Source organism: Heteronotia binoei, chromosome 1 (genome assembly GCF_032191835.1).
Source record: "Heteronotia binoei isolate CCM8104 ecotype False Entrance Well chromosome 1, APGP_CSIRO_Hbin_v1, whole genome shotgun sequence".
NCBI lineage: Eukaryota > Metazoa > Chordata > Lepidosauria > Squamata > Gekkonidae > Heteronotia > Heteronotia binoei.
In genome coordinates this window covers 114686018-114698398 of record NC_083223.1, presented here as the reverse complement: position 1 = coordinate 114698398, position 12381 = coordinate 114686018, and the positions used below count along the sequence as shown (strand labels likewise).

General features: G+C 41.4%; 1 protein-coding gene across 3 annotated transcripts in view; it reads left to right on the top strand.

The window, feature by feature from the left end:
- The window catches only part of PTPRK (protein tyrosine phosphatase receptor type K), a 755588-nt gene that overhangs the window by 142055 nt on the left and 601152 nt on the right, over positions 1–12381 (top strand). The gene's annotated exons all lie outside the window — the stretch shown is intronic.

The following is a 12381-nucleotide window of genomic DNA, read 5'->3' as shown; positions in this document are numbered from 1 at the left end:
TGAGTTTGCTATTTAACTCACTCCAAGCTTGGCTGCACAGACTGTTTTCAAGTCCATCACACTTAGCAACGCTAGTTGTGATGCAGAAGGAAGCAAGAGAGAGGGAGAAGGAAGCAAATGTCAGCCAGTTGCTTGGGGGCCTGATTCAGTCCCCGGGCCACATGTTTGACATCCCTGTCCTAGGGTATCTTCAGTAGGGCTTTTTTTTTGGGGGGGGGGGAGATGTTTTACAGTAGAGGCACCAAATCTGCAGTGTAGCTGCTGAAGTCTCTCCCTTCAAAGAATCCCCATATTTTAAAAAGATTGGACCAGGAGGTCCAATTCTATGGGCACCCAAAGCAGGTACCCCCATCTTTCATTGTTTCCAATGGAAGGGGGAAGAGCAAGTCATACAACATGCCTAGCAGATTGTCCCAGAGAATCTCTGCAGTAGAAAATGAAGTGTAGGGAGGGGGCATGTTTTCAAGGCCAGCAGCAGAACCAATGCAGTGTGCCCAGCAGAATCAGTGCCACTGTGGTAGTGCCAAAAACTCAACAGGATTAAGGTCAAATGTGAGAATGTCTGAAGTTGAAACTGGGGGAGGGCATTTTTGCAACAACAGCAGAACCAATGCAGTGTGCCCAGAAGCAGAATCTAGAGCCCAGCAACAGAGCCCAGTGCCACTGTGGCAAATGCCAGCTCAACAGGACTGATGTCAAGCACAGAATCACAATCCAAGCAAGGGGAAGGTGGGGTTGAGGTTGCAAGGATAGCAGAACCAGTGCAGCAGTGCCCAACAGTACAACCTAATGTGGAAACCCAATAGAACTAACCAGTGTCACACCATAGAATCCCAGCAGGATTAAAAAATATATATTTTTTGGATGCAAGGGCAGTAGAAGTCCCACAGAACACTCAAAAGTACAGAGTGGGCAGGAACTTTTGCTAGCCCAATACAGAGAAATCATGCTCAGTAGTGCTTTGTTTTCTTCGAAAGCCAAGGGCAAACCTTATACATGATTTGTCCGGGAAAGGCCTCACTTTACTTTATATATATAAGACTTCACCTGGAGTATTGTGTTCAGTTTTGGGCACCACATTTTAAGAAGGATATAGACAAGCTGGAACGGGCCCAGAGGAGGGTGACAAAGATGGTGAGGGGTCTGGAGATCAAGTCCTATGAGGAAAGGTTGAAGGAGCTGGGCATGTTTAGCCTGGAGAGGAGGCGGCTGAGAGGTGATATGATTACCATCTTCAAGTACTTGCCTCAGTGAAGGAGCCTTAGCATAAGTGCTGCAGCTGCTCTTCATCACAGCTACCTTTCCCATCTCCCACCCTTGCTGGAACGTGACGATCTAGCAACAGTGATCCATGCCACGGTCACCTCGAGGTTGGACTACTGCAATGCTCTCTACATGGGGCTGCCTTTGTGCCGAACCCGAAAGCTGCAGCTAGTGCAGAATGCCGTGGCCCGGCTGTTGTTAGGGCTCCCAAGAAGGGAGCACATCCGGCCGGGGCTCCGGGACCTGCACTGGCTGCCGATAGCTTACCAAGTCCGGTACAAGGTGCTGGTTATTACCTTTAAAGCCCTATGTGGCCTAGGACCTGCCTACCTGAACGACCGTCTCTCCCCGCATGTTCCCCAGAGAGTACTGAGATCGGGAACCCAAAATCTCCTAGATATCCCCGGGCCAAAGGAAGCCCGCTTAAAATCGACAAGGGACCGGGCCTTTTCTATTATGGCCCCCTCCTGGTGGAACCAGCTGCCGGAAGAGGTGAGGGCCCTGCAGGACCTCGCCCAGTTCCGCAGGGCCTGTAAGACAACCCTCTTCCGGCTGGCCTATGACTAGCTGGTACAAGAAACTGAGCGTAGTTATACTGGATGTCTGCTGCCCCCAATGTTTTAAATGTTTTAAATGGTTCAATGTTTTAAATGGTTTAATGTTTAAATTTAATGCTCTATGTTTAACGCCTATTTATGTCAGATTCCTGTGTTGTAAGCCGCCCTGAGCCACTTGTTGGGAAGGGCGGGATAGAAGTCATAAAATAAATAAATAAATAAATAAATTTATGCTGCTCCTCTCACTATTTTACTCTCATCTTCCTTAAAATGAAGAACAGTTTCTGCACTGCTCTTTCAGTTTCAGCATGCAATTTTGGTTTGAGGTGGCAGGCTAGTGGTAACTTGGTGATGAATTTGTGAGCACACCACCTTTGACATTGCCTGTGCTCCACTGCTACCAGGATTCTGTAGAGGTATTATGATACAAGTAGATTCAGAATGGCAGTGGGAAGATTGGTGGGGCATTTCTGTGCCACTCTAACTGATTACTGGCCGTGTTACTTATTTCTAGTCTTTTTTTTAATTTTGGGAAGTGTGTTGCCCCAGTGTCCTAACACAGACTGAGAGATGATGCAGACACTAGTATGTGCTCACTTCAGTTACTCTCAAAAGTGGCAAGTTGACCTTCAGGAAGACCAACCACTCAACTGTCCAGAGAAGAAAGTGTGAGTGATGTGGTCTGACAATGTTGCCCGCATGAGAAGAAACACAGTCACTCTCCACATTTGTTAGAAGGCATCAGAAGAGCCCTCTGGGCCATGGCTGAGAGGTCTGGCCAGACAACCTCCTTTGCAGCCCAGTACCTCAGTGGACAGGTGCCCTGTGACTTGTAGGGCTCCATGAGGTAGTCCCTCACTGTCACAGCTGTTGTGCCCTTTCTCGTTTGCTTGCTGCTCCCAGAGGGGCCAAAACTCCAGCCGATGACTTCCATTTCAACAGTTGTCATGGTGCGGCTGTGAGGGAGACACTGCCTAGTGGGGGTTGAAGAGCAGAGAAGCTTTGCCCCCCTTTTCCTCAGTTCACACCAGTGTGCCCCTCTTGGACCATGCATGCTCAACTAGCCAAGAGAGCTTGTCTCTCTTGTGATTGAATTTGTCGGCTTGCTTGGTGATTCTGCCCTCCTTGACCCCCGTGAGTTACACAAGCTCACCAACATGTAGACCTTCTGCTGTGTAAGAGACTAAAGGTGGGCCTCAATGTCATCTCTGCAGCCTTTTCACCAGCATGTGTACTGCTGGAAGCAGGTCTACACATCCTGCAGCTGGCTTCAGAAATGAGGTCAAGTCCTCACGAGCCCTGTGGATTATGGGGATGACCAGAACCAGACTTGTCATGTCACATGAGAACATTTCTCTGTGACTCTTAAAGGGCTAAAGAACTCTCACAGTCTGAGAGATGGTCAGCCAGTCTTCCTGTTTAAGTCAACTCTCTTTTTTTTTTGGAGGGGGGGTAAAACACTTTTATGTTTAGCAACATATGATATTCAAATTCAATAAAACATTAATAAACTCATTATCTATCTCATACATTGCTATTTTCTACCCTTACTTCCCCCCTATATCTTGACTCCCGCCGGTGTCATTTGATTAAAATACTTATAAAAAGAAGGTAACCTTATCTCTTAAGAATCTTATAACATAAAAATAGAAAAGAAAGATATAAAATTGTTATTCTTCAAGAAAATACATATTTCTAATATTACTAGTACATAACCCTGTCATCCTTATTATAGTACACTTTCATTCTTCATTTTAATATTTTTAACACTTAATTGTTATCAAAAATTGCCCAATGTCCTTTTATTTTCCATTCTTTTTCTATATATCTTCTGTATTTTCCCCAGTCCATTTTAAAGCTATCTAAATCATAGTCTTTTAAGATTCTTGTAAGTTTATCCATTTCACTCCATGACATAACTTTAACAACCCAATCCCATTTTTTCTGGTATTTTATCTTGCTTCCATAACTGTACATACAATGTCCTTGCAGCTGAAAGTATGTACCAAATTAAAGTTCTATCTTCCTTTGGAAACTTTTCCATTTGTAATCCCAATAAAAAAGTCTCTGGAAGTCTCTTAAAGTCATATCCTAATATTTTTATAATCTCTTGTTGCATCATCTGCCAAAATTGTTTTGCTTTTTCACAAGTCCACCACATATGGTAGAAAGAACCTTCATGCTTTTTACATTTCCAACACCTATCTGACATGTTGTTATTCATTTTTGCCATTTTTTTGGAGTCATATACCATCTGTATAACATTTTAAAGCAGTTTTCTTTAATATTGTAACAAGTCAAAATCTTCATAGAGTTCTTCCATAAGTATTCCCAAGATTCCATCGGTATTTCTTTATTTACATTAATTGCCACTTTATTATTTGAGATTTTACTACTTCATCTTCAGTAGACCATTTCAATAATAACTTATATACTTTTGAAATCAGTTTATCATTATCTCCCAGCAGAACTTTTTCCAACTCAGTTTGATCTTTTCTTATTCTTTCCTTTTTAACATCATTTTCCACTAAGCTCTTAATTTATTGCATTTGAAACCAGTCAAACTTATTATTTAGCTATTTGGACATTTTTAATTCTATCTTACCACCTTGTATTTTTAACAATTGGCTATATGGTAGCCACTTTTCTTTACCTGTCTCTGTAGCTATTTTTATTACTTCTGTTGGCACAATCCATAATGGCTTCCTCTCATTTCCATATTTTTTGTATTTCATCCACGTATTTAACAGATTTCTTCTTATACAGTGATGAGAGAAAAAGCCATCCATTTTATTTTTTCCATAGTAAGTATATGCATGCCAACCAAATAAATTTCCATGACTTCCAATACTAAAAGTTTTCTATTTAATAAAGTCACCCATTCTTTTATCCACACCAAACACCGCATCATGGTATAGCTTTAAATCTGGTAGTTGGAATACACGTCTTTCTTTTGCATCTGTTAAAATTTTCATTTTGATTCTTGGTTTCTTACCAGCCCATACAAACTCTGAAATCTTCCTTTGCCACTTTCTAAATTGTTCATTGTCCTTCACTATCGGAATTGTGTGAAATAAATACATAATTCTTGGTAATACATTCATTTTAATTGCAGCTATTCTACCCAACAATGACAAATTGAGCTTATTCCATCTTAGCGTATCTTCATCTATTTTGCGCCATAGCTTTTCATAATTATTTTTATAGAGATCAGTATTTTTCATTGTAATGTCCACACCCAGATAATTTACTTTAGAAGTGACTTCACACTCTGTTAGTCTTTGCAGTTCATTTTGTTTGTTCACTTGCATATTTTTACATAAAATTTTCGATTTTTCTTTATTAATGTAAAATCCCTCCAGTTCTCCATATTTTTTATTGCATAATAACAATGGTGTTACTTGTATAGGATTTTCATTTATAAACACTACATCATCGGCAAATGCTCTGTATTTATAAGTAAAACTCTTCATCTTCAGTCCTTCTATTTGTTTGTCTTCCTGAATTTGCATCAGCAAAATTTCCAGAGTCATTATAAACAATAATGGAGATAGGGGGCAACCTTGTCTTGTACCTTTGCTAACTATCATAGTCTCTGTTAAATCCGCATTTATACAAAGTCTTGCACACTGTTCAGTGTACACTGCTTTCACCATTTTTATAAAACTTTCCCCCAATCTCAATTTTTCCATTACCGCAAACATAAAGTCCCAGTTCAAGTTATCAAAGGCTTTCTCTGCATCCGCAATGCAACTTCTTTTTCTGGATGTCTCTCATAATATTCTACAATATTTACAACAGTTCTAACATTGTGTCTAATTTGTCTCCTGGGAAGAAATCCTGCTTGTTCTTCTTTAATAAAGTTCATCAGATATTTCTTAAGTCGTTCTGCTAGTATTCTTGTATATATTTTGTAATCATTATTTAGTAATGAAATTGGTCTATAATTTTTAACATTCATGACATCTCTTATCTTCATTTGGAATCAGTGAAATGACTGCTTCCTTCCATGTATTTGGTATTGTTCCCTCCATTCGTATAGTATTCATCAGTTTTTGAAGTTTCGGTATCAGCACTTCCTTGAAGACTTTATAAAATTTTGCGGTATATCCATCTGGGCTGGGAGCTTTTCCCAACTTTGTGAATTGATTGCTGCTTCAATTTCTATTTTTTCTATTGGTTCATTCAAGACTTTTTCCATATTCTCTGTTAGGGGAGTTATTTTTAGCCTTTGTAGATATTTTTCCATTTATTCTTTGTTTACTTTAAATCCTTTAAACAATTTGGCATAATATTTAAAGAATTCTCTTTTTATGCCTTCCTGATCTACAATCTCTTTCTCTCCTATTATTATTTTATTAATAATTTTACTTTCTTTCTTTTTTTCATTTGCCAAACCAAATATTTTTCAGGTATTTGCTCCTTCAAAAGATTTCTGTTGCATCCTTTTCAAGTTCCATTCCAATTCTTTATTTAATAAGTGTCTCAATTGTGTTTGTAATATTGTAATCTCCCTCATAATTTTCTTTTTTCCAGGTCTCTTTCTCAGCTCCCCTTCCTTTTTTTAAATATCATTTTGAATGTCTAACATTTGTTTTTCTTTAGCTCTTCTGTCTTTATTATTCAATGTGATCAAAACTCCTCTCATCACTGCTTTATATGTGTCCCATACCGTTTGAAATTTAATGTCTTCATTTTCATTTATTTGGAAGGAATCTTTAGTTTCTTCTTCTAGAGACATCACTATATCTTTATTCTGTAGTAAGTCCTCATTTAACCTCCATCTCCTTGTCTTTTTGGTCAACTTAGTTGTCCACATTAATGGATTATGATCTGCTCTTACTTTAGGAAGAATCTCTATTTTTTTTTTGTAATAAGTCCCAGATTTTTTGTACTCCACAACATATCAATTCTTGAAAAAGTACTATGTCTTGTTGAGTAAAAAGAATAATCTCGCACTTCACGGTTGAACTTTCTCCATATGTCTTCCAAGCTTTCTTGTTTAACTAGTTCAAAGAATGACCTTGGTAGTTTCCCTTATTATTCTTTTTTTTTTTACCGGACCTGTCCAGTACATTCTTTATTGTTCCATTAAAATCTCCCATTATCAAGATTTGTTCATATGTCACCTGATCTAGTTGTTGTGTGATTTAAAAAAGAGTCCTTTGCCTCATTTGGAGCATACAGTCCCAGTAACAATTTTTTTTAGCATTCAATATTATTTCCACCGCTAAGTATATCCCATCATTATCCTTAAAAATTACTTTTGGCTCTAATTCTTTTTTAATATAAAAAGCACACCTCTCTTTTTCTGGTTAGCCAGTGAATAGAATTCTAGTCCCAATTGTTTGTTCCATAGAAATTTGTCATCCTTTTGTTTGATGTGTACTTCTTGCAAGCATATAATATTACAGTTTTGCTTTTTAATCCAATAAAACGTCTTTCTTTTTTGTGGTGAATTTAGTCCATTAACATTCCAAGATAATTTGTAATCCATCATGGTTCTTTATATTATGCTGTATCTTTAAATTCTTTATGTTCTTCCAGGAATCTGCAAAGTTCTTGTATATTTGTAATTGTAATCCTCCTCTCTTGAAGTCCGAAGCTCACACCTTCTGGTAGTATCCATCTGTATCTTATTTCATTTTCTCTCAGTTTCTCTGTTAATTTTTTATACATTCTTCTATCAGTTATAACTTGTCTTGACAGTTCTCTCATAATTCTCACTCTGCTGTCACCAACTATTAATGTCTTTTCAAAATTTTTGCTGATGATTTTTATCAGCAAAATTTTTGCTGATAATTCGGACTCTTATAACGCTGCCACAGGGCAGCCCAAACGTTAGTCAATTGGAAATAGGCTGTGAGGCTTTTGCGAAATTTTTTGCAAATAAAGTCGCGTCGCTCCGCCGCGACACCCCCGCCATATTGGAGACAGTATCCGAACCCGAGGCTCCTTGCCTGTCTTCAGATTGTATTCTGGATGGTTTCAGCGCTCTCAGCTTGGAGGAAGTTGACAGGATCCTCTTGTCTGCATGCCCTACAACTTGCAATTCGGACCCTTGCCCCTCCTGGCTTATTAAATCTTGCCAGAGGGAGCTTAGGTATCCTATACGGGATATCATAAATAGATCCCTGATGGAAGGGCAATTTCCAACGCCTCTTAAGGAGGCAGTGGTCCGTCCCCTCTTAAAAAAAACCAACACTGGATCCGGCCGAATTGGCACACTATCGGCCGGTCTCGAATTTACCCTTTTTGGGTAAACTCATTGAGAGGGCAGTGGCGTTGCAACTACAGAGTTTCCTGGAGGATGCTTCCGTCCTTGACTCCCATCAGTCGGGCTTCCGCCTGGGTCATGGGACGGAGACAGTGCTGGTTGCCCTGGTGGATGATCTCCAGCGGCATCTGGACCGAGGCGGCTCGGCGGTACTGATGCTGTTAGACCTGTCGGCAGCGTTCGACACGGTCGACCATCGGTTGCTGACTTGCCGTCTTGCCAACGTGGGGATTCAGGGGTTGGCTTTACAATGGCTTACCTCTTTCCTCAAAGGTCGGGGACAAAGAGTGGCGATTGGGGGTGAATTGTCCCAGAGATACCCGCTGGATTGCGGGGTCCCTCAGGGAGCAGTTCTATCCCCGATGTTGTTTAACATCTATATGCGCCCTCTTACCCAGATTGCCCGGAGATATGGGCTAGGTTGCCACCAGTACGCTGATGACACCCAGCTCTATCTACTTATGGACGACCGGCCTGCCTGTGTCCCAGAAAACCTGGACCTGGCATTGCAGGCCGTGTCTAGATGGCTCAGGCTGAGCGGGCTGAAGCTAAATCCGACGAAGACAGAGGTCCTTTGCCTGGGTCGCCGTGGTCCAGGGAGGGAGATTCCCTTACCGGCCCTCGATGGTGTGCCTCTGTCAGCGGCGCACAGGGTTAGGAGCCTGGGGGTGCTACTGGAGCCTACCCTAACTATGGAGGCCCAGATAGCAGCCACTGCCAAGTCCGCATTTTTTCATCTTAGGCGGGCAAGGCAGTTGGCCCCTTTCCTGGAGGGCGACGACCTGGCAACAGTGATCCATGCAACGGTCACCTCGAGGCTGGATTACTGCAATGCCCTCTACATGGGGCTGCCCTTGTGCCGAACCCGGAAGTTGCAGCTAGTGCAGAATGCCGCTGCCCGGCTGTTGTTAGGGCTCCCTAGACGGGAGCACATCCAGCCGGGGCTTCGGGGACTGCACTGGCTGCCGATAACATACCGAGTTCGGTACAAGGTGCTGGTTATGACCTTTAAAGCCCTTTATGGTCTGGGACCTGCCTACCTTAGGGACCGTCTCTCCCCACATGTCCCCCAGAGAGTGCTGAGGTCGGGGTCTCAGAACCTCCTTATAATCCCTGGGCCAAAGGAGGCCCGTCTGAAAGCGACTAGGGACAGGGCCTTCTCGATTGCAGCTCCCTGTTGGTGGAATCAGCTCCCGGAGGAGGTGAGGGCCCTGCGGAACCTTGAACAGTTCCGCAGGGCCTGTAAAACAACCCTCTTCCGGTTGGCATATAATTAACTGTGAGCAGAATGCCTGAATATTAAATCTTAAACATCAGATTACTGAATATTGGAAATTTGAAGGACTGATTTAAGGAATAGTAGCATAGTGTATATCGATGTGAGTTTTATGTATTTTTAGGCTTTTATGTATTTTATTGTATAATTTTAATTGTATTTAAATCGACCTTTGTTAGCTTTTATTGTTGTAAGCCGCCCTGAGCCCACCTCGGTGGGGTAGGGCGGGATATAAATCGAATAAAGTAAGTAAGTAAGTAAGTTCCCACCATATACCGTGTCATGAATCTTATTACCACATCTCTTGGTAGTTTGTTCTTTTTGCATAAAATGAATTAACTCTATATGCATAGTCATATATATTTCTAGAAACCTCTGGATCTTCTTCCAAAAAATCAGCCATAATATTTGTTATATATTCCTTTAAGTCACTTTGTTCTTCTTCAGGTACTCCTCTCAGGCGTATCTGGTTCTCCAGCAGTTTGCAGTCATGCATAACTACTTTTTCTTGTACTTTTTTTCAAGGTGGAATCTTGTTCTTTCATTTTCCCTCCCATTTCTTTCATTTTCTTTGATGTCGCCACAGTCTCATTTCTAAGATCCTCAATTTCTTTCTTCAACGCTGTTGTACATATTTCAATATCTTTCTTTTCCTTCCTGGAGGCAGTTATTAGTTCTTTCATCCCTTTCATCACCCTTGCTTCCATTGCTTCCAGCTGCTCCTGCATCTTTTCCAATGAGGCAGCCCTAGTACGTGCTGGTTTTGAGTCTGACATGAAGGTATGCTGAAAAAATTGATCTCACCAAATTAAATTCTAGGTATCAGGTTTTGAAGAGAAAGGCTTGCTCTCTTCAATAAGCCCCAAATCGCCAATCCTGGAGCTTCCTACCTTGAAATATTAATTTTAAAAGTTTTTATTTTGTCCAAGATGGCGCACGCGGTTTTTCTGCCCCCTTTAAGAAAAAAAATCTACTTCTAGGGGCTACTAAAATTATTTTCATCAATATTAATCAATAATGTCCACCTTGCAATGACCAATTTTTCTGGCTCCACAAATTTTTAACGTCCCAAGTGTTTTTAATTAATTCTTAAACTTTGACCTTCTAATGGCCGCCGATGTTTTCCTATGATTTTCCAGTCCTGGAGTAGGCTGGCTGACTCCACTTTTCCCTTCTTTCGATGGTTATGTTCTGCTTTGCTTGCTGCCAAATCCCGTTCTCTATGGTTAGGAAGTCTAGTGATATTTTATAATGTCATTTTCTGTGGCATCTGCTTCATCACCAACTCTGTGACGATGGTATTTCTCCTCCAAAACCACAAGTATTCAAAACATTAGTTGTTTTTTTCCATTTCTAGCACTGTCCTTTAACATTTAAAGTTCTCAACTTCACCCCTCCTCTTCTTCTTTATATAAACCTAATATACTCCGCTTGCCACCTTATATTTTTTCTCATATAATTCTTATTTTAGTCCAGGAATGATAGATAGCAATCTGTACCTTCTACTGTAGTTATCTAGACAGGCACCGTCCTTGTATCGATTCAGATGTTAAATAAAACAAAGAAGTTTTGGATTCTGGAAAGTTTAAGTCAATTGAATGACTCTGAAGATCCTCTGTAGACGTTGGAATGCAACCCGTTACCGGAGATCCTTCAAAGCTTCAAAGAAGCCCCCTTAGGAACTTCTTTTCAGCCAAAGTAAATCTCCTCAGAGTTTCCCGAGCATGTCTTGGACTATTCTCTGACTGAGAAAAGTAGGCAGTAGGCATTAATTTGCCTTTTCTACCCCAAACTGAGGTCTTAGGCTGCTCCCCTTGTGAGAAGCAGTTCAGCTCTCCATTTTCCAACCCCTGGAAGTCGTCAACTCTCTTTCTGAATGACCCCAGTTTCAGAGATTAGGGCATTCAGGGCTCTCTCCTGCTCCACCAAGCACTTGCGCATGGCATAGGTGGAATCCCAGCAACTACTTGTGTCATCATTCAGGTAGCGACTGGCATGCCTGTCAGCATCTGCTTCTTGTGAAGCAGATAAGTGTCCTTTGGACTGCGTGAGAAGTGATCTGAGATGTGCTGGCATTTCTGGAGGAGATGCCTGAACTCATGGGTCACAGTTTCCAAACTGGGATTCTCTGCAGAACCCAGTTCCAAGGCAGGCTAGAGGCTCAGTGTATCGGCTGCTGCCCTAATGTTCATGCTACCATTGGTTTTCATGAAGCCCATGGTGAGGTCCCTGTCTACCCATGCTGCTTTCTTTTGATGATGGATGTGATGTTGTCTGCCATATTTGTCCTGTTGAGAGACTTGGCATGCAGCAGAACCTAGCAATCGCACACTTTGTGACCCTGACCCTACCTAACACTAGTAGTTTGCCTAACACATCCCAGTGCACAGTCTGTGAGATAGATGCTTAGTGCTCCTGTGCAGAGCTTTAGATGTCAGATATGAAGTGCATGATTCTCCCACAAGTGTGGGATAACTGTGCCTTCACATGGCCCCTGGCTGCCCTATACAAAGAGGGCAACACAGCCCTGCTCAGTTTGGTGCGAGCAGGGGGCTTGTACAAGGGTATAGGCATGCTGGAGCATTCTGCAGAAAGCAGTGCCTTTGACCATGAAGAAGTAGAGGCTGTCAACAGTGACCAGCTCAGCAATGAAGCAAGTGAATTTAATTTGATGTTTGGAATTTGATAAACTACTATATGTTTGGAATTTAGCCTTTATTGAGTTTGCTCAGGTATGTGTTTTTAAGTAAATACCAAGCTACATTCTGCTTGGGATTGAGCTGCTTGGCCTGTGAATTGTGAATCTGACAGAATGCCCTGTTGAGGGAATTTGCATGAAGCAGACAAACAGTAAGCAAATAGTGATAGATGAGGTTATTCAGATGCTGGGGTAGGGGAGACCCACTACTACTGAAACTCACATACTGTGTACACAGCACCTGTTATATTAAGAAAAGATGTGGATGAAAATGAAATACTTTATTTGATATTCAGTAATGTATCCTAGA